The following is a 23,909-nucleotide window of genomic DNA, read 5'->3' on the forward strand; positions in this document are numbered from 1 at the left end:
AGAGGTGGTTTGATCTGTGGTACTTGCATTCAGATAACTGATGGCCAAGAAGGCTAATAATTGGAATCAGAGTGTTTTACCTTTAGGTCACCAGTTCAAGGTTGCTAAACACAACGATTTACTACTTCATAATGACAAGGAGTCCGGTAGCATCTTAAAGACTAACAAATTTATTTGTTAGTCTTTAAGGCGCCAACGGACTTGTTGCTGTTTTTGTGGATATAGACTAACATGACTACCCCATAATGGTTCTTTGGTAGCCTCTCTATGAAATAGATGTCTTAGACTAATTTCAGGTGGACATATGTCTATAGGACCAAAAAATCCAAAACTGTCAGTCTCAGTGGAAAGGCAAATTAATGAATGGAGTCTCCCTCTATATTTGGTTTCTCCAATCCAGCCTTGATATAACTGTGTAGTGTAGTGAAACTTGGACTGATGGTACACAGGCTCTACCTGTGCTCTGTGGATAACAGAAGACTTCAGTTTTCAATACTGTCAGTCTGTTGTCTTTCATGAACACTAAAATTCACAATCAGAGTTATTAATCCTTCGCGGAGATAAAGAACAGGGCTGTTTCTATCTAGCGTATTCGAAACAAAAGTAATGGCAGGTTTGACAATATATCTTAGACAGCGGTAATAGCTGCACCATATGCATTAAAATTTCTGCTGTGGCAAAGGACATTAAACTACGTCCTGAACATGGGCTGGCATTTTAGATATTTTTATTGTCATTGCAAACCTGTAATCATGTGATTAGACAGAAAGGAAAAGAAATACTTTTAAAATTCTTTCTATTACACAACACACACACATACATACCCAAACAAAAATAACACTGGGACTTATTAAAGAAAGAGGAAAAAAATACTTAGACTAAAAAAAAACCACCAGGTAAAACAGCCTTGCAGTATTAGTATAGAAAGCTTCAAAAAGCACCTACCATAGCTCCATATTTTAAGAAGAAATTTTTATTTGTGTTCTGGAAGTAACGACTTTTCTGTAACATCATTGGAACCACATACCTCTATACTAAACATAAAAGCCTTAGCACACAACTGAGACACTAAAAACACCCTCACATCATCAAAACACAATTATTTTTTAACCTTTACATTTCAAACCCCCCAACAATTTTTTTACCTCTTCCAGTCTTAATCTGTTGGGAAACAATGTAGAAAATTGGAATCCAAGCAATAAAAATCTCAAAACATAGGGATAGCAATGTTGTGTGTTGATCTGGAAGTTCCTGAGAAAAGAAGTCTATGATCCCTTTCATCTATCAGACTTCCCACTTCCCCCTCTCCATAGATTATGCTAGAGTCAATATCAGAAGAATTGAGCCCATGGTTTCATCTTTTATTTGGGTTATGAAATACTTTATTAAGAGCAGTAAGTAAGGAATTAAATGCAGTTAATTTAAAAGAGATTAAAACTTTTCTAATGGTTCCTTCGCATCAACAGCATCAGAAATACCAAGTATCCTTGGATTTTTCATCTTCAGAAATTCTTCATTGCTCCTACTAATCAATGTGGAGTAACACAAGATTAGATAACTGTGTTTCAGGTTTGCCACTGTAACCTGTATTCTCTCTTCTCTTTCTCTATAAAAGATTAAGCCAACGAACTTCTGTTCATTCTATTTAGTTCTATCTTCATCTAAGTGATTTTGCAGACAGAGGAAAGCTTAAAAAAAATAATAATAATAGGAGATATACCAATCTCCTAGAACTGGAAGGGACCTTGAAAGGTCATCGAGTCCAGCCTCCTGCCTTCATTAGCAGGATCAAGTACTGATTTTTGCCCAAGATCCCTAAGTGGCCCCCTCAAGGACTGAACTCACAACCCTGGGTTTAGCAGGCCAATGCTCAAACCACTATCCTTCCCCTCAAAGCTGAATTCTCACTAAGGAGGAATGAAAGAACCTCTAACTTTTCCACTCATATTTGCATTTTTCCTGTAGATTTTTTTTCCCCATGCTGTTTTAAGGCTGCTATTTTCATTCTTGTCTCTTGCTGAGTCTCCAATAGGGGAAGACATTCACTCATGTCAGAGCAGCAGCAAAGTATACCTAACAGCAGCCACCTCAAAGAAACACTGTATATGGCTTCCCAGTCAAACTAGCAAGGGCAGAAGAAAAATGAAAACAACGCTATCAATCCTTGCCCTTGGGCAAATACCCCGATGGTAAAAGACACCCGCTCTATGGCAGTGCTTACAGTAGTGGACAAATCCTACTGCTCAACACTGCAGACAAATCCCTTCTCTACTTCAGAGGGAGGAAAATTTATTTTTTTGACACAGAAAATACTCATGCCAAAAAACCACACAGGTTCAGAATGGTGTGGAGGCAGGGCCTTCAGAACGCAGCTGGAGGGGAAAGCTACATGCAGTTCTTATGCAACCTCTTTTGGCTGACAAAGGAGCAGTTTTGGTTTGCTCTGAAACCCAACCTATTGGCCTTGATATGTGATGTGATAAAGCTCTCTCCAAATACATTATGCAGTCTAAATTCTAGCTAGCATTTCACACACATCCCAGTTTGAAACACTGTAACACAGAAATCTCATGTATAGTATATTTCATGCTTTTCTAATTTAAACTTGATTCATGCTTCTGAATTTAGTCATGGACCCATTCCATAGAACATGGAATTAACATAAATTACATTTTGTTTTTTAAATCAGCAGAGTATATATAATTGACAGTAATTATTTCAAATTTGACACTAATCACAGAATCACAAAAAAATAGGGCTGGAAATCATCATGTCCACCCCCCTGGACTGAGACAGGACCAAGGAAACCTAAGACCATTCCTGACAGTAAAACTGGTTCTTCAAAACCTCCAGTGATATGGATTCCACAGCCTGTGTTGGAGCCCTATTCCAGAGTTTAACCACCCTTATAGTTAGAAAGTTTTTCTTAAAATCTAACCTAAATCTCCCTTGTTACAGATTAAGCCCATTACGTCTTCTCCTACCTACCGTGGACATAAAAATAATTGATCACCATCCTCTTTATCATAGCATATTTAACATATTTAAATATTATCAGAAACCCCCCACCCTCAGACACACCTTCTTTCCTCAAGAATAAACATGCCCCGTTATTTTTAACCTTTCCCCATACGTCAAGTTTTCTAAACCTTTTATTCTTTTTGTTGCTCTCCTCTGAACTTTCTCCAATTTATCCATATCTTTCCTAAAGTATGATTCCCAGAACTGGACATAGCCCTCCAGCTGAGACCTCACCAGTGCCAAGCAGAACAAGACAGTTACCTCCCATATTTTACATGCAACAACCCTGTTAACAAACCCCAGAATATATTAGCCTTTTCTACAACTGCATCACCTTGTTGACTCATATTCCATCATGCTCCACTGTAACTCCCAGATCTTCTTTAGCAGTACTACCACCTAGCCAGTTATTCCCCATTTTACAGCTGTGCATTTGATTTTTCCTTCCTAAGGAAGTATTTTGCACTTGTCTATATTGAATTTCATTGGTGATTTCACATCAATTCTCCAATTCGTCAAGGCCATTTTGAATTTTAATCCAGTCCTCCAATGTGCGTGCAAACCCTTCCAGCTTGGGGTCATCTGCAAATTTTATAAGCACACTCTCCACCCCATTATCCAAATCATTAATAGAAATCTTGAACAGTAGCAGATCCAGGACTGACCCCTGTGAGACCCCACCAGATACAACCTCCCAGTTTGACAGCGAACCTTCGATAACTACTCTTTGAGTATGATCTTTCAACCAGTTGTACACCCTTTACAGTAATTTCATATAGACCACATTTCCCTAATAAAGGCTAGAATAAAACATATCAAATAAGAGTTTGAGACAAATTGTTTTAAGATGGGACCATTTATTTTGCATGTTTTTCTGTTCTTGGGAAAGGCAAGGGATTGACTATTAGAATACGTCACTGTGGAAGAAAGGCTAACGCCTAACAGGCTTGAAGAGTAAACTTCTATCAAGCACAGTGCCCCACATCTCAATCTGAATCAATTATCTACTGTGACGACTCCTGTAATCAATTATAATTAGCTCTCTTGGCTTCTGTGTAGAGGAAAACAGAATGACTCCCCAAAAATATGGCAAAGCCCATTGAGAAATTCACAGATGTTCCTTATATTTGGGAAATAATTGCAAAACTGGAAACTACGTCATGAAGACTGGGTCTCCTAGATTCACTGACTAAGCTTTGGGGACTGCCAAAGAACAATTGCCAAAGAACAAAACCCATGAAGACCTGATAATGTATGTGATAGTAAAAGTCAAATGTTTAACAACATGCAACTGGAAGAAAAAAAGATCACTTGCCACTATTTATTTATAGGTCCACCAAGTTTCAAGAGGAAAATCTCCTCAATTCTGTTTAATTAGCTACCTAACTTATCTTTGTAGAGTTTTCAGAAGAAGAAAAATCTGTACAGAAGATAAGCCTGCACATCTACACTCCGTTTCAATACGCTGAATAGTAGTCTATCAAATATTAAAATCATTTTCATCACCACACTTAGTTACTTCCACTTTCGAACAAAACTGTGGTCACCTTTGCTAAATGTGTATTTGTATAACAACCATTTACTACAATCTTGATCACCCTATCCACTTCCCCTCTCTGTTAGTGCTACATAATCTGTAAATTATAGATGATAAAATAGTTAAAACTCCGGAAATCTGGTATTTTTATATCAGACTCCAGAAGTAAATAAGATACCTATGGAAGTTTCTCTCATAATATCTTTTGACCTAAAATATCCTTGGAGGGATCAGGCTGAACTTAATATCCTGTGACAACTGTATTTGCCCTTATATGGCAGTCTTTGTATTTTTACCATATTTAATTTATATTGATTTATGTTCACCTGCATGATATCATGAACATTAGTCACTGTTGTGTCTTGTCAGTCTTTATGAAGTTCATTATTAAATGTACATGATCTTTATCTAACTGTATTATTAAGTCCTGCTGTGTACTATGTCTTCAGCAATTAGCAACTCAGTACAAGAATTGTAATGTTCTACTGTTATGGGCTGGAATTGGCTTCACTGCTATTTCTGTATACTTGACTCTCATTTACCTTTACACCAGTCTGACAGCGTTAAGAGGTCTTAGAGTTGAGTAAATTACATTTAGACTCAATTTAAAGCTCCTTTTCACAGCTAGAGTGGTGTAAAGGCACTCAAGTGTAAGTGAGAATCAAGATACTTCTGCAATTTATGATAGCTATTTAAAAATTCTGAAAAAAATAGTAATTATCAAAAATCAGGTTGTCCAAAAATGTGTATATTTTTGGTAGTTCTCGATATTACAGGGAAGATTCTAATAAGAACAGCCATACTGGGTCAGACCAAAGGTCCATCTAGCCTAGTATCCAGCCTTCCAACAGTGGCCAATGCCAGGTGCCCCAGAGGGAATGAACAGAACAGGTAATCATCTAGTGATCCATTCCCTGTTGCTCATTCTCAGCTTCTTGCAAACAGAGGCTATGGATGCAATAGATGGACCTATCCTCCATGAATTTATCTAGTTCTTTTTTGAACTCTGTTATAGTCTTGGCTTTCACAATGTCCCGTGGCAAAGAGTTCCACAGGTTGACCGTGCGCTGTGTGAAGAAATACTTTTTTTTGTTTGTTTTAAACCTGCTGCCTATTCATTTCATTTGGTGACCCCTAGTTCTTGTGTTATGAGAAGGAGTAAATAACACATCCTTATTTATTTTCGCCACACAGGTCATGATTTTATAGACCTCTATCATATCGCCTTAATCATCTCTTTTCCAAGCTGAAAAGTCCCAGCTTTATTAATCTCTCCTCAAATGGAAGCCGTTCCATACCCCTAATCATTTTTGTTGCCCTTTTCTGAACCTTTTCCAATTCCAATATATCTTTTTTGAGATGGGGCAACCACATCTGCATACGGTATTCAAGAGGTGGTCATACCATGGATTTATATAGATGCAATATGATATTTTCTATCTTATTATCTATCCCTTCCTTAATGAGTCCCAACATTCTGTTTGCTTTTTTGACTACTGCTGCACACTGAGTGGATGTTTTCAGAGAACTATCCATAATGACTCCAAGATCTCTGTCTTGAGTAGTAACAGCAAATTTAGAATCCATCATTTTATATGTATAGTTGGGATTATGTTTTCCAATATGCATTACTTTGCATGTAGCAACATTGAATTTCATCTGCCATTTTGTTGCCCAGTCGCCCAGTTTTGTGAGATCCCTTTATAGCTCTTTGCAATCTGCTTTGGACTTAATTATCTTGATTAGCTTTGTATCATTTGCAAATTTTGCCACCTCACTGTTTACCCCTTTTTCCAGATCATTTATGAATACGTTGAATAGGACTGGTCCCAGTACAGACCACTGGTGGACCCCACTATTTACCTCTCTCCATTCTGAAAACCGACCATTTATTCCTATCCTTTGTTTCCTATCTTTTAATCAGTTATAATATAATAATACATGGATATATATACACCTATCTCATAGAACTGGAAGGGACCCTGAATGGTCATCGAGTCTAGCCCCCTTGCCTTCACTAGCAGGACCAAGAACTGATTTTTGCCCCAGATCCCTAGGTGGCCCCCTCAAGGACTGAACTCACAACCCTGGGTTTAGCAGGCCAATGCTCAAACCACTGAGCTATCCCTCCCCACCAAAAGTTGCCTATCCAAGAGTGGATCTTCCCTCTTATCCCATGACAGCTTACTTTACTTAAGAGCCTTTGGCGACGGACCTTGTCAAAGGTTTTCTGAAAATCTAAGTACACTATATCCATTGGATCCCCCTTGTCCACATGCTTGTTGACCTCCTCAAAGAATTCTAGTAGATGGGTGAGGCATGATTTCACTTTATAAAAAACCATGTTGACTCTTCCTCAACAAATTATGTTCATCTAATGTCTCTGATAATTCTATTCTTTACTATAGTTTCAACCAGATTGTACTGAAGTCAGGCTTACTGGCCTGTAATTGACGGGTTCATTTCTGGAGCCCTTTTTAAAAATTGGCGTCACATTAGCCATCCTCCAGTCATTTGGTACAGAAGCTGACTTAAATGATAGGTTACAGACTACAGTTAGCAGTTCTGTAATTTCACATTTGAGTTCCTTCAGAACACTTGGATGAATACCATCTAGTCCTGGTGACTTATTACTGTTTAGTTTATCAAGTTGTTCCAAAATCTCCTCTAATGACACCTCAATGTGGGACAGTTCATCAGATTTGTCACCTAAAAAGAATGGTTGAGGTTTGGGAATCTCCCTCATATCCTCAGCCATGAAGACCAATGCAAAGAATTCATTTAGGTTCTCCGCAATGGTCTTATCATCCTTGAGTGCTCCTTTAGCATCTCGATCATCCAGTGGCCCCACTGGTTGTTTCACAGGCTTCCTGCTTCTGATGTACTTAAAAAAAAAATTGCTATTACTTTTTGAGTCTTTGGCTAGTTCTTCTTCAAATTCTTTTCTGGCCTTCCTAATTATATTTTTATACTTCATTTGCCAGAGTTTAAGCTTCTTTCTATTTTCCTCACTAGGATTTAACTTCCACTTTTTAAAGGATGCCTTTTTGCCTCTCACTGCTTCTTTTACTTTGTTGTTTAGCCACAGTGGCACTTCTTTGGTTCTCTTACAATGTTTTTTAATCTGGGGTATACATTTAAGTTGAGCCTCTATTATAGAGTCTTTAAAAAGTTTCCATGCAGCTTGCAGGGATTTCACTTTTGGCACTGTCCCTTTTAATTTCAGTTTAACTAACCTCCTCATTTTTGTATAGTTCCCCTTTTTGAAATTAAATGCTACGGTGTTGGGCTGCTGCGGTTTTCCCCACCACAGGGATGTTAAACTTAATTATATTATGGTCACTATTACCAAGTGGTCCAGCTATATTCAACTCTAGGACCAGGTCCCGTGCTCCACTTAGGACTAACTCAAGAATTGTCTCTCCTCTTATGGGTTCCAGGACTAGCTGCTCCAAGAAGCAGTCATTTAAGGTGTCAAGAAACTTTATCTCTGCATCCTGTCCTGAGGGGACGTGTACCCAGTCAATATGGGGATAGTTGAAATCCCCCATTACTACTGAGTTTTCATAGTCACTATCACCATCCTGGTTGGGTAGTCGGTAATATATACCTACTGTGCACTAGCTCAGTCTCTCTGTGTGTGTGTATACACTCACACACACAAAATAAAGGTTTAACAGATACAAGCCTTCATGAATTGTGTGTGACTGAGGCTACGCCTTCACAACCCGCCGTATCGGCGGGTAGCAATCGATTTCTCGGGGATCAATATATCGCGCTCCTGTCGACTTCGGAACTCCACCGGAGCGAGCGGCGGTAGCGGAGTCAACAGGGATAGCCGCGGACGTTGATCCCGCGCCGTGAGGACGGTAGGTAATTCGATCTAAGATACTTCGACTTCAGCTACGTTATTCACATAGCTGAAGTTGCATATCTTAGATCGATCCCCTTCCCTAGTGCAGACCAGCTCTGAGTTGAGATACCTTGCATCTGATTTTCAACAGTCCTAAGGACCTCACAACCTCTGAAATTCAGATGCAGTAGTAATCAATTTTTGAACTACATTCTCTCAGTGTCTTTGTCCAGTTTTCCTTCTCAAACATTTTCCTCCATGTCTGTTAATGTCCATATCTTTCCCTCCTTTATTGCTTCTTCCAATCTGCATTTTCTTACTCCACTTCCATCTATGCCCCTTTCTCGAGTATCCCTCTAAACCGAAACTCAAGTAAATAAATAAACGTATATGTTTAGATATAACCATTTGTAGGTTATATATTTATGTACACACATAAAGGCAGTAGAATAATAAAGTCATGATTGTAACAAACCTGAGTAATTGCATGACCTAATTATTTATTTATCATTTATAGCAGCTCTGGGATTAACCAGGTTGGAGCCCACTGTGATAAACACTGTACAAACTTATACAAAAGGCTTTGCTTCAAAGAGCTTACAATCTAAGAAAGAAGACATAATAGGTGAACAACAAAAAAGCAGGTCAAGGTGGGAGAGATTATTTTAACCCACATGCTTCCTATCACTGTTTGCTCTTTTGCTGCGTCATGAATACAATTAGGTCCCGATCCTGCAAAAGAGATTTCCTCTTTCAGATTCCCCCCAAAATAATTAAGGCTCCACATAGGCACCAGACAATGGCAGTTCCCTTCATAGGACCTTAGATTTTAAGCTATTCAAAGCAGAGACTGTATCTGTAATATCTGTCTGTTAAGCACTTTTCAGACTTTAGGCATTGTACTAAAAAAAAAGGACTAATCTCCTCGTCTATTTCCCAGTCTCACTCCCTTTTTCCCATATTCATTTCTCCAACATTCACCTATTTTCTTGTCCATTTTCCAGAGCATGCGAAGTTCTGTGCCTCAAACACACCTGGTAAGATCCCAATCAAACATTACAGGTAACATAGATTAAAATTGTCAACACAGCGTGCCTACCACACTTCCAAGTGATGAGAGAAGCCAATTCTTCAAGCCACTTCAACTACAATCTTCAGTCTGGGATCCTAGTTGATCATTAAGGCATCAGATGAGGAGCATTACATTAACCATGCACATTACTCTCGGTAATAGGATTTACAACATTTAATCACACACACACACAGTATCCAGAAGGGTCCAGGTCTGACACTCATATATCTTACACTTCACTCAAGCAACTGAGTATTTAGGACCTCTACTTAATACTAGTTTTGTTAGCTACAAAAAATATCTTCTTTACATGTTTACTTAAAAGGCAAGAGGATGTACAAATGCATCTATAGTGAAGTGACGCTGACCAGCAGAGATGAAAATACAGCTAAGGAAACACAAAGGAGTATCAAGAAAAAAAATTCAGTGAACAAGAGACATTTAATTCATACCAGTTTCTTGTACGTCAATCTAAAAAGCAGTTTCTATTCCTTGTGCCTTAATATGGATCCCCCCCAAAAAAGGAAGGAGGAGGATTATACCAATTGAGGAAGAAAACTGCAAATATATTTTACAGATGACAAATTAATTGAAGACTTTGCAATCTAGGAAAGTATGATACATAGAAAAGTATGTTATTCAAATATCAACTATAGTCATGTATTATTAATTACAAATATACCTGTATATTGATGTTCAATACTAAGTGACACCTTACATTTTAAAAAAGTTAAAGCGTCAAAAAAGTACAGTATAATGTTTAAAGCACACTGACTTTTCATTCACCTTTCACCACTTTTACAAAACCCCCTGCACTGATATAAGAATTTCAGAATTACAATTTGACATTTAGTGCATTTCAATACGTGCTATTTAAAGTGACCTGCAAATACCGTAGCTTAACAGATGTGCAGTAAGTGTATTTTTATTTGCTGAGTGCACCAAATACCAAAGGAGCATCCAATATACACTAATTATGAATTAAACTCTCTCCCATCCACAGTGTAATTCTGTGATACAAGAGCACTTACTGTGCCCTGCTAGATTATCAAGATGGCCTAAAAGTGAAAGCAGTGACAATTTATTATGTGGCAGGGTTTGGAAAGACTGAGGGTTTGTCTTCACTACGGGGTAAGTCAACCAAAGTTACACTACTCGAGCTACGCGAATAACATTGCTGCAGTCAATGTAGCTAGATCAACTTACCCCGGGGTCTTCATTGCACTGCGTCCATGGGAGACACTCTCCAGTCGACTTCCCTTACTCTTCTCAGAGAGCTGGATTACCAGGGTCGACTGGAGAGCGCTCTGCTGTCGATTTAGCGGGTCTTCACTAGACCCACTAAATCGATCCCTGCTGCATCAATTGCAGCAGCATGGATCTCCCCGTTGTGAAGACCAGCCCTGATACAAACTATGATATAGTACCTATTTTTGTTGTATTAGGGAACAGCATTTTTGTTCTCATGTGCTGAAACTGTGTATAAATTAGATACCAAAACCAAATAAAGATTAATATGTGAAGAGTAAAGCTGTCATTCACTTGATCACAGTACAGATGAATGTCCATTTAGCTGCAGTAATGCATATGTTGTTGTGTGATAAAATAGGCATTTAAAAAATAAATCATTGCACTATAACAACTAATTCCTAGAATGCTTTTAAAATTGCACCAGTTTTTAAAAGTTAAATTGTTTCATGTGATTTTTTTTTCTTCTCCTGAAAAATCTCTGTTTTTATAGTTGTGACATCAAATCAATGAATTAAAAGTGGGTTTATGTACTGGATTAAAGTGTGTTTAATAGTACTATACATCAAATATTGTACATTTTATGAAAAAAATACTTCAAAGGCACACTCAGGTACTTTAGACAACATTTAGATTGTTTAAAAAATGATTTTACAAACTATTAATAGAAATGTAATGATTTTTTAAAAATCAGATTAGATTAGATTCGATTCAATTAAAACAACACTGCCATTTCGAGTATTGACAAAAAAAACTCTACCAATTCAGCAGAACTCGGGTTAGAACTAGTGGGAGTCCTAGCATAGGTAAGGCTCCAGCAACCAAACCCATTTTTACCACCATTTGATTAGAACTAAGATGGTGGTTTACAGGTTGAGCCACCAGAACCTTGTCTATATCAGGGCTCCCACTTCTTCCACCATTGGTCCAGCTGAATGAGTGGGAATTTCTTTGTCAATTCTCCAGTGTAGGCAAGACTTTACATCGTCATCTATCCAAAAGCCACTAAAAATTAGAAACACTAGTTAATTTAGTAGGTGACTAGTGGGAGGGACACAAAGGGGACACGAGCTAAAGGGGGGCATGTGATCTCCCCACATTACCCCCCTCCACAACTCGTCCCCACCCCCATGTGACCCCTTCATGTGACTCCTCCCCGCCATGCTCCCTGTCCCTGCTCTACCCCCAGCCTGGGGGCCCTGCACTCTCCCCATCCCACGTTACCTGGCTGAGTGGGGGCTCTGCTCCAGTCCCCCAGAGCATCTCCCAGGCACAGCCTCCAGCCACGCTGCCTGCCTGGGATGCTGCCCGGTGTGGCACGCAGCAGCTGCTCTCTCCCAGGCAGCCTCTGGCCACACTGCCTGCCTAGGCTGTCCCAGGCAAGTAGCGTGTCCAGAGGCTGCCTGGGAGAATGCAGCCACTGCAAGCTGCACTAGGCAGCATGGCCGGAAGAGGAGAGGCTCTGGCCCCGCTTCTTCCCTTCCAGCTCTGGCCCTGACCCTGACCCTTTATCTCCCCAGCTGCCAGCCTTGCACCCCCCCTGGCATTTTGGGGAGGGTCATGTGACCCTTCGCCTCCCCACCATGGGTCGCCATCATATGAGACCAACACCTGTGACAGTCCCAAAGAGGGTAAGGTTAGTATTATCCCTATTTAACTGATAGTGGCTGTCACAGATATTGCAACCATACAGCATTTTTGGGGACCATACAGTATTAATTTTGGGAATGTTCTATCTATCATTGTGGAGTAGGAATTGTATTCAATTCTATGGGAGGAGAGTTACCACAACTGCTCCTGGAACTAAAAACAATTGGGGATGATCACTACAGTTTCTGAGATTGTAAACAACTCCAGAGTAGTACTAGCCCTAGGGTGGTTTGCATTTCTGAGCCAAACCGATACAGAGGCCAAAGGAAACAAAGGACTTTTGGTATAAAAGGCTGAGTTTAACTTGATTCAGAGCTCTTCCTTCTGATCCAACAAACAGACATGACCTTTTGACTAAGAAAGGGACCCAACCCTGGACAAAAGTTTTGAAGGGCATTGGCCTGCCAGATTCCCTATGTGGAAAATGGGTGGTTTATGGTATATTTGCTGTGTATGTACATTTGCAGTGTGTGTACATTTTCTCTGTATGTTCTTCATCCCTGAATACATACAGTCTGCTTACAAAGACTGTCTGGTCATTTGTAAAAACCGTGCCCTTGTTCTTGGAGAGAAATAAAGGAGCAGGCGGCTGGATGTTCGTAAGATATGCTTGGATAGAGTCACAGTAAGAAGCAGGAGATTGCAGCCAAAAATCTCTGGTCAGAAGGGACTGGGAATAGGACAAGGGTCTCTACCCAGAGAGAGGTGAAGGCTAGAGACCTGAGAGCATTCCTTGAGCAGGCCAAAAAGGTGGGACCAGAGGTGCAGATAACCTGAAACTGACAGGCAAATGTAAGGCACTCAAAAGTTAAGTGACTTGCCCATGGCAAGAAAAAGTCTGGGAAGAAGCTGGAATAGAAAACCCCAGTACTGTATCTTCCTTAAACATTCCCCTGTAGTATTTGCAACCCTGCTAATGGAACAATGAGCACATGAGAACCAGAAAAGTGAAACTGAGTAGAAACAGAAGTGAGAGAGACTGGTTTAAATTGCTGAGTAAAATGTAAAAAGTAAACAATAGCAAACAAAATTAGCCGATTAAAGTTTTTATTTTTTAGAATCTGAAATATTAGTAACAAGGCTAAGGAAAAATATTTTTGTGAACTATTTTTAACCTGACAGTGCTATTGTCTTAATTTAAATTTTTGTTTATTGACACTTCCGAGCCATCTAGCCATCAGATTGGCCAACTGATTTTGTCTAATATATTTCTTGATAAACATACAAATTTATATATTTCACCTTATATTTGCAATCACTGTGTATACCCACATTCTGGATTCATAACTACATCTGAATTAGCTTTAATTCTACTGACCCCAAATCAATCGTTTAGCTCACACAGTACTTAAAGCACAAGCAGTTAGATGAACATGTGTATTGAGTTCAAAGCAGTTTTGACACAACAAAACTAAGTCTGCAAAATGGAAAGCCTCTCTGATAGCTACATTCATGGACAGAATTGCTATTATGGGATCTGAAAAGCTCTTTGATCTGCCTCTTATAAGAGTTGGTAATGTTCAGTGTAAGTATATCACACTACTTGTAGAAAAATAAATAAATCATCACCAGACCGCCAATGATAATCTTGCTATGAATTCTGTAACATAAATTAATTTTTTATTACTCACCAAAAGAAACATTTAAAATTTAGAGCAGATAAATATAAATAATGTACTTTGAAATAACATTTGCAAAATGAGTAATGGTTTCATTTCACGTTTCCATTAAATGTTTCAGGTAAGTCATCCAGAAACACTTTCATTATTCTACATTAACTCAAAACATTGAAACATAAAGTGGTGATACTTCTTGAATGCCATGTTAAGACCAGGATAACGAGAAACATTAATAATGCTGCAAAATTTCATTGGTGCAGTAAGTGCACTTCTTTTAATAAAAACTCACAAACATCATTGGCACAAATTTGACCTAACAAAATTATCTGATGGGAAATTACCTCTGGTTCCACATATCCTGGGATGTCAGAGGGATGGGTGTCCCCATCTGCCACTTCATTAAAAAAACAATAATCATTGTAGTTAGCCTATACATTAAATGCTCTGCCCTTTTGTGCAGACCCAGAGTTGTGCTAACATCTTTTAGGATACTGGAGCATTAACAAGTAAATAAACAAGACCAATTAGAAAGACAGAAATCAGTATTTGCTAAGGGGTTGCCTACACTAGCACTCATCAGCAAAACTTTTGTCCTTCAGGGGTGTTAAAAAACACATACCCTCGAACAAGAAAAGTTTTCGTGACGAAAAGCACCAGTATGAACAGTGCTTTGTCAGCAGGAGTGCTCTCCTGCCAACAAAATTGCTGCCACTCGTGGAGGTGGAAGTTTTTTGTCAGAATTGCTCTCTCTTGCTACACTGCGTGCCTTGCAGCAGCACAGCCCTGTCACTAAAAGCCTCGTAATGTAGCCATAGCCTAACTAAAGGCAAAAATCGGTAGACAACATTTATTCAAGCTTCACTAAGGCAGAGGGTTTCCCTAATATACATAGGGAGTCATAACATTTTCCAGGTCTCTGATCATACACCCATCACAAATCAGGAGCCCCAGGAGCAGTAGGGAAATGATCACAGGACAGTCATATCTCCAAATTGAAAGCAGCAGTACAGAAGTACTTTCACACAGCTATAATTGGTGGGAAAACTGATTCGTGCTTTATCTACATCAGGTTTTTCCCATTGTTGCAAATATCAGTTGAGCTCTGCCGGTGGTAACGAACAGGAGAGCAGTAGTGCAGACAAGGTGCTGGTGGCATTTTACACATACAGACATGTCTTAAACAGGGTTAGGCAGTAGTGGTTAAAACAATAGATCCCTGGAGCCCAATTACAGTAGAGCTTCCACATTTGCTGATATGGTGGAGCTGAACCAATAGAAGAAATGCTATGAAGTTTTTGGCCATAGAACCCTAGTCACAGATCACCATCTGCTGACTGTGAAATAATAGTCAATTTCACTCTAGAATGATTCCCCTTGAAAAACACACTGAATAGAAGCACAGCACCACACTCTCTAAAAGGTACTAAAAGGAGAAGTCACACAAAACCAGAGAAATAAAAAGGAATAACAATGGTATGCAATAAAAATCTTGGTAGAAAAATATGAGCCATCCTAGTTTAGACGACAGGAATTCTGCTGCACCCCTAAATATTTCCTAGAACAGCTAACAGTTTCATGACAATAATCCCAACCTTTCTTAGAACTTTGTGGGAAACCATTACAGTATAAATTTTAAAAATACATACATTAAAACTATTCTAAACATACCTGACCACATTTGATTTATCTGGAAGTCCATCTGAAAAGTTACTACAAACTGTCTTAAGGTTCTTTTAAAATTCCAGATTTATAATTTAAAAATAATTTATAATTCCAGATTTCATAGAAAAGCATACAACCCCACCGAAGCAATAGGGAGAATAATAAATGTTAAATATTTTTAAATGTCTAGTTCCAACCTGAAAAGAATATATAATACATTGGAACTATTCATTAGTGGTATTCTTATGTATACAATTCAGTATTAAGATCTACTAAATGTTATTTAAGAACAAAGAGAAAAATCAAAGAAACTGATGCAAAGAAAAAGTCCAACATTCAACATCCATTCAACAAAGTCTGCCTGTGGAACTTATTGCCATGTGATGATGTGCATGCCAAAAGAATTAGACAAGATCATGGAGGATAGGTCCATCGATGGCTATTAGCCAAGATGGTCAAGGATGCAGCCCCATGCACCAGGTGTCCCTAAACCTCCAACTGCCAGAAGCTGGGAGAGCAGATGGATGAATCTCCATAAATAACCACTTTGAATTCAATTTATAATTAGAAATACCAATAATTAAGGTAAATTAAAGAGCATGAATAAAGTAAGAAAAAAATAGAGCAGAGTAACAAGGATCCCATAAAAGGTTGCTCAGCTGTCTTTTAAAACTCCTGTAAACATATAATACTGTAGTATGAAAAGCTAATATTTCTACAAAATACAGGATTAAAGATTAAAACTCTACACACACAAAAATGGCTGTTTTCCAGAGCTCCAAAATATAACTAGTTTTCAGCCACTTGTACATCAATTGCACATTTATTATCAATACAAAATTATCTCTAAATTTTTTATATTGTAGCAGAAAATACAGCTTCTCAGAATGTCCTTTAACCAACATGAAAGGAAAATTGAGCATGTTGGTTTACATTTCTGTTAACCTCAGAGATTCTGATCTCATTAAGAATCCAAGATAGAGTCCACCTTTCAATTTCATTAAACAGTTTAATCTTAATGACATTTACAAAAAAATAATTGTGGCCATTTTAATTAAGAGGTTTTGAAATAGGATAGGATTACACTAACCTCTCTCAACAGCTTTTTTATAAAATCCCTGATTCATCAGTATTTGTCTGTGGATTGAAATTATTCCATTTTATTCCCATCTGAAATCCTACTAGGCAAATTTTTACTTGGAATATGTTCAACACAGTAAAAGAAAAAGATTTATTAGGCAAATAAAGAGTTAACACCCAACTCCTTACAAAGACAAAAGTCATTTTGTGGCCAGGATTTATTAAAAATAATACATAACTAATACCTCACCTATTAACATTTTACAAGTCATTTAAGTTAATTTTACAAAGATCTTTAAATCACTATAGAAAAGCCTCAAAAATTGAAAGCATAACAATTTATCTTCTGCTAAATACTTATATAAGGAAGAGACCTGCAACAATAGAAACTGACATCTTATTCAGGGGCCAAGCATTATAATAGTGCAACTTCCTCATTAAACCCTCCTCAGACCAAACAATCTTCCTGAAGCTGAGGCTGCTCTTTCTCTTCTTTGGGCCCCTCTGACACAGGCTACCAATTGTGCCAAATTAAAAACAAATTTATTTAATTTGTACCTTAACAGGACTGAACCCTACAACAGGGGTTGGCAACCTTTCAGAAGTGGTGTGCCGAGTCTTCATTTATTCATTCTAATTTAAGGTTTTGCGTGCCAGTAACATATTTTAACATTTTTAGAAGACCTCTTTCTATAAATCCATAATATATAACTATATTATTGTTGTATGTAAAGTAAATAAGGTTTTTTAAATGTTTAAGAAGCTTCATTTAAAAATAAATTAAAATGAAGAGCCCCCTGGACCAGTGGCCAGGACCCGGGCAGTATGACTGCCACTGAAAATCAGCTCGCGTGCCATCTTCGACACGTGTGCCATAGGTTGCCTACCTCTACCCTACAACAAAGGTTTAAAGGAGTTTAATCTGCTAATCTAAAATATGGAAATTAGAGAGCCAGGCAGGCAGTGTTTAGAGCTAGTTATGTATTAGATTTAGATGAGAGCTTGGTTTGGAGATTGAATCTGGGTCCTGGTTTGGATTGGATACCATTTCCTCTATCTTGGGCTGACATCTCATAAAATCGACACGTGAACCAAAACTTATAAATATTTACATTTTTATGTATCTATACATTTTTATACTCTTTTGATCACTGAATTATCTATCAGGCATACCTAAAGCCTAGGTCCATTCCACAAAACCTAAAACAACCTGTCACTAAAATTCAATTACTATATCTAAAAATACTTTCTAGACAATAAAACTTTCCCAACCATCAGAACAGCTTTTATTACAGCATAACATCCAACTCTCCCCTACTCACTCTAGTAGGCCCCTTGCAGTTTTGAATCCAATCTGGAATCAAAATCTTAGGGGAAGGAAGGTTCATCTAAGAATTCTAAACAAGCACTACCACCACCCAAATTGGAAGGTGGTTGGATCTGAAGTTTCACATTTTGGTCCATCTCTAACAGGACCATTTTAATAAAAGTATACCTAAACAATTAAATCCCATGGAAGACTCTGATTTGTTAAAAAAAAAAAATCTGTAAAACTTTTTTTTATAAATAGGTAAACAAGATAGATAACTCTAAAACTGAAAGTCTATTAATTCCCATCTGGTACTTGTTTCCAAGCTAGTTAGTATGATTAAAAACAGTCCTTCAGACACAATGCATCATCTGGATCTGTTTATGACCAAAGGATTAGTACACATCTGAAAAATCCTGAAATACTGAGGGAGCTGATTATTTAAGGGAAGGTCATGCAAGACAGTATCAAAAGCTTTACTAAAGTAAAGATATACCACGTCCACCACTTCTCCCCTATCCCCCACTATGCCCCCCATCCATGATTGTGTCCAACAATAAAAATAAAATAGGGAAATGCAACCTAGATGGAGTTACTATAAGGTGGGTGCGTAACTGGTTGGAAAATCATTCCCAGAGCGCAGTTACAGGTGGTTCACAGTCATGCTGGAAGGGCATAATGAGTGGGATCCCACAGGGAACGGTTCTGGGTGCAGTTCTGCTCAATATTTTCAGCAATGATTTAGATGATGGCATACAAGTACACTTATAAAGTTACCGGATAATACGAAGCTGAGAGGGGTTAAATATATGGAGATATACCTATCTCATAGAACTGGAAGGGACCCTAAAAGGTCAACGAGTCCAGCCCCCTGCCTCCACTAGCGGGACCAAGTACTGATTTTGCCCCAGATCCCTAAGTGGCCCCCTCAAGGATTGAACTCACAACCCTGTATTTAGCAGGCCAATGCTCAAACCACTGAGCTATAAAATTCAAAATAATCTGGACAAACTGGAGAAATGGTCTGAAATAAATAGGATGAAATTCAATAAGGACTAATGCAAAGTACTCCACTTAGGAATGAACAATCAGTTGCACGCATACAAAATGGGAAATGACTGCATAGGCAGGAGGACTGCGGAAAGGGATCTGGCGGTCACAGTGGATCACAAGCTAAATATGAGTCAACAGTGTAACGCTGTTGCAAAAAAAGCAAACATCATTCTGAGATGTATTAGCAGGAGTATTATAAGCGAGACACTAGAAGTAATTCTTCTGCTCTACTCTGCACTGATTAGGCCTCAACTGGAGTATTGTGTCCAGTTCTGGGCATCACATTTCAGGAAAGATGTGGACAAATTGGAGAAAGTCCACAGAAGAGCAACAAAAATTATTAAAGGTCTAGAAAACATGACCTATGAGGGAAGATTGAAAAAACTGGGTTTGTTTAGTCAGGAGAAGAGAAGACTGAGAGGGGACATGATGACAGTTTTCAAGTACATAAAAGGCTGTTACAATGAAGAGGGAGAAAAATTGTTCTCCTTAGCTTCTGAGGATAGGACAAGAAGCGATGGGTTTAAATTACAGCAAGGGTGGCTTGGGTTGGACATTAGGAAAAAACTTCCTAACTGTCAAGGTGGTTAAGCACTGGAATAAACTGCCTAGGGAGGTTGTAAAATCTCCATCATTGGGGATTTTTAAGAGCAGGTTGGACAAACACCTGTCAGGGATGGTCTAGATAATACTTAGTCCTGCTTTGAGTGCAGGGGACTGGACTAGATGATCTCTCAAGGTCCCTTCCAGTCCTATGATTCTATGGTTTAATATAACTGTAGATGTTATAAAACATACTCTTTCCTCCCCATCACCACTGCCTTTGCAAAAGTGACATGCTTCACACCACCATCATGAAATAATGAAGACATATCAAGCATAGTATTAATGGCACAAGTTACAAATCCTCCCTTTTAGGATTTAGATCTAGGGTCTGAGAGGGGCACCTTAGGGGCAAACAGGGGTTTGTTTCACTCCCCTCTTCTGGGGTTACACAGAGAAAACTGAGTCGCATAAACAGAATCCCTTACTAGTGGGGCTAGTACCATATCAAATACAGAGCAAAGAGATGCAGGGATCCCAGGGCTGGGGGTTCAGAGAGGAACAATATAGTGGAAGGCACAAGCCACACTCTAGAGCAGGGGTTGGCAACTTTTCAAAAGTGGTGTGCCGAGTCTTTATTTATTCACTCTAATTTAAGGTTTTGCGTGCCAGTAATACATTTTAACAATTTTAGTAGGTCTCTTTCTACAAATCTATCATATGTAACTAAACTATTGTTGTATGTAAAGTAAATAAGGTTTTTAAACTGTTTAAGAAGCTTCATTTAAAATGAAATTAAAATGCAGAGCCACACAGACTGGTGGCCAGGACCCACACAGTGTGAGTGCCACTGAAAATCAGCTTGCGTGCTGCCTTCGGCACGTGTGCCATAGGTTGCCTACCCTTGCTCTAGAGGGAGCCTAGCTGGACTCGGAGGGCTCTTTCCCTCCCCTCTGGGATCCGAAGTCTGGGTGCTCAGAAAGGGGGAGTGGGGGCTCGAGCACTCTCAGCTGTAGCCAGGAGAGGGGAGAGGTGCCCAGGGCCAGGGGCTTGAGAACCCTTAGCTGCAGTCAGAGGACTGGGGTCCCAAGGCTGCGGGATCCCAGAGATGGGGGCTTGAGCACCCTTAGCTGTAGCTGGGGAAGGGGAGAGGTACCCGAGACTGGGAACTCGCGCACCCTTAGCTGTAGCCAGGGAAGTGGGGTCCCAGGGAAGGGGGGTTCCAGGGCTGGGGGCTTGAGCACCCTTAGCTGTAGTTGAGGAAGGGGGGTACCAGGGAAGGGGGATCCCAGGGCTGGGGGCTTGAGCACCCTTAGCTGTAGCTGAGGAAGGGGAGAGGTACCCGAGACTGGGAGCTCGCGCACCCTTAGCTGTAGCCAGGGAAGTGGGGTCCCAGGGAAGGGGGGTTCCAGGGCTGGGGGCTCGAGCACCCTTAGCTGCAGCCGGGGGAGGGGTGGTCCCAGGGCTGGGGGCTCGCTGAGGAATCGTCCCTGACCTCTTCCTCGGTGGGGGGGGTCTCTCCCCTCTGGCTGCCCCGGGCGGAGGGGGCTCCCGGCTCCTTTGAGTCCCCAGCCCTGGCCCCCGTTCAGAACACGCCAGGGACAGTGTCGCCCGCCGCTCCCGCGAGGTGCGGAGGCTTCCCCCGGTAGCCAGCCCCCGCCGCGGGAGGCCGGCGGGGCCTGACACCGGGCAGCAGGGGCCTGGGGAGCGGGATGCCCGGGCGGGCCTTGGGGGCGGAGGGCGCGGGCCGGCTCACTCACCGCGGGAGGCAGCAGGCGCCGCCGGGTCTGCATGGCTGAGGGGATCCCCCCGGCCCCGCTCCGCTCGCGGACGGGCCCCGCACAAACAGCCAGCGAGCGCTGGAGAGGCCGGCGCCCGCCCTCAGTCTAAGCCAGCCCGGGCTAGTTCTCTCCGCGGCCGAGGCCGCCTCGGCGAGCAGCAGCCAGCGCCCCCTGGCCGGCCCCAGAGGCAGCGCAGGGCACTGCGGCACCGCCGGCGGGGCGGGGAGCGCGGAGCCTGCCGCACTCGCGAGTCGCCCCCCGGGCCGGAGCCCCCCGCCCCATCCCTCGCCCCCGAGAGGGGACCCAGCGGGGGCTCTGCCGGGAGACGGGCGTGAAGACTGCCCCGCAGGGAGACAGCTATACCAGCATCCACATCTCTCACTCACACACACCACACAACCTCCACATCTCACACACACACCACACAACTATACACGGGCATACACCCAGGAGACAGCCCTAGTGCCACACACCCGGACACAGAACCACACACACACGCAGCTATGCACCAAGGAGACAGCTACACATCTCACACACACACCCCATGCAACCTCCACATCTCACACACACACCACACAACTATACACGGACATACACCCAGGAGACAGCCCTAGTGCCACACACCCGGACACAGAACCACACACACACGCAGCTATGCACCAAGGAGACAGCTACACATCTCACACACACACCCCATGCAACATCCACATCTCACACACACACCACACAACTATACACGGGCATACACCCAGGAGACAGCCCGAATGCCACACACCCGGACACAGAACCACACACACACGCAGCTATGCTCCAAGGAGACAGCTACACATCTCACACACACACCCCATGCAACATCCACATCTCACACACACACCACACAACTATACATGGACATAGACCAGGGAGACAGCCCGAATGCCACGCACCTGGACACACAAACACACACAGCTACATGCCAGGGAGACAACACAACTATATGATCATACACATCTCTCTCTAACACACACCACACAACTACACACATACAGCAGGGAGACAACCATAATGCCACACACCTGGACACAGAACCACACACACACAGATATGCACCAAGGAGACACTTCTCACACACAGGGAGACAGCCATAATGACACAGCCAGACACACAAGCACACACAGATTTACACCAGAGAGACAACTGTGTCAATATACACTTCTCACACACTGAGACACACAACCACACCAGAGAGACAACTGTAATGACACACATATCTCACACACGAGAGATATACACTAGAGAGACAACCATAATGTACACACAAATTTCATGCCATATACACAAAAAGATAGATACCCACAAACCATGCATACCGATGAACAGGGACACGCATCCATCCACAAGGAATACACCAAAGAAAGAGCCATAACTGCACACACAAATCACACACAGGGATATATAGCAGAGGAAACAATCAATAACTATATATACAGATCACACACAGGGATCCTCCACATATCCATAGGGACAACCATCCATCCAGATGCAAAGAAACACAACTTTTCACCGAGGGTACTTACATAACCATACATGCATGGACATACAATGAGACACACACTCTACCATCTACCTAGGGACACACAACTGTACACACAAGAATAACATACACAGCTGAAGAGATAATACATACACACTGACAACGCTCACGTTTCTCATATAAACACACGTACTCTGAAGAATAACTGACAGACATACAGAAACCATTATTGTACACTTACTGTAGAATCTCAACAATTAGTTATTTTTAAAAAGGAAACCAAGAAAATGCAACCGCCAAAAACAAATTGCGTCTTTGTTCCCTAGCTTTAGACAATCAGTAACTTGCCTATCAGGGAATGTGTTTTTTTCCTTTTATATTATTTATCTGCAATTTAGTTATCTTTTGGTTTAAATTTTACAGTGTGTTATTTATTTCAGTCCATGATTCTTGTGCTTGTGTATGTAAACATGCATACATACACAGCACTGTCCTCTACTGTATAGAAATCAATACTGTTCAATTGTGTGTCACAGGACCTTTATCATGGAGTTTCACAAATAAATTACTGAAGTTGCAGAAACAAACACATACACGCTCCCTTCAATAATTTCTCTAGTCTCATTTAATAAAATCAAATAAGACTGCAAATCTCAGGATTTAGAGATAAAGAAAAAACATATCCACATATCTTTTCATAGAAGAATTCTTATAGGAGGATAAATGTTGAAAGGATTCTTGATAGGGGATCCTGTGCTGGAAAGAGCTATCTCATATACTCATAAATAAGTTGTAGTGTAAGAAGGGGAACTGGATAATTTCCATCCCAGAATACTGAAATAATTGGGACATAAGACTGATAGGCCAGTAGCAAGGGTTTTTAATAAATCCATCTATCTGTGGGGGAGTACCAGATGACTAACAGCTAATGTCATATCTATATTTAAGAAAGGGGAAAAAAGTGATCT

The 23,909-nt window shown here is 40.6% G+C and overlaps 1 protein-coding gene across 1 annotated transcript in view; it reads right to left on the reverse strand.

Annotated features, from left to right (window-relative positions):
* Positions 1-21,548, reverse strand: part of ZFYVE9 (zinc finger FYVE-type containing 9) — a 95,389-nt gene extending 73,841 nt beyond the window's left edge. The window contains exon 1 of the mRNA XM_030572109.1: positions 21,408-21,548. The gene's annotated coding sequence lies outside the window, so the exon portion shown is untranslated. The remainder of the gene's footprint in view (positions 1-21,407) is intronic.
* Positions 21,549-23,909: the final 2,361 nt, after the last annotated feature.

This window comes from Gopherus evgoodei, chromosome 8 (genome assembly GCF_007399415.2).
Source record: "Gopherus evgoodei ecotype Sinaloan lineage chromosome 8, rGopEvg1_v1.p, whole genome shotgun sequence".
Lineage (NCBI taxonomy): Eukaryota > Metazoa > Chordata > Testudines > Testudinidae > Gopherus > Gopherus evgoodei.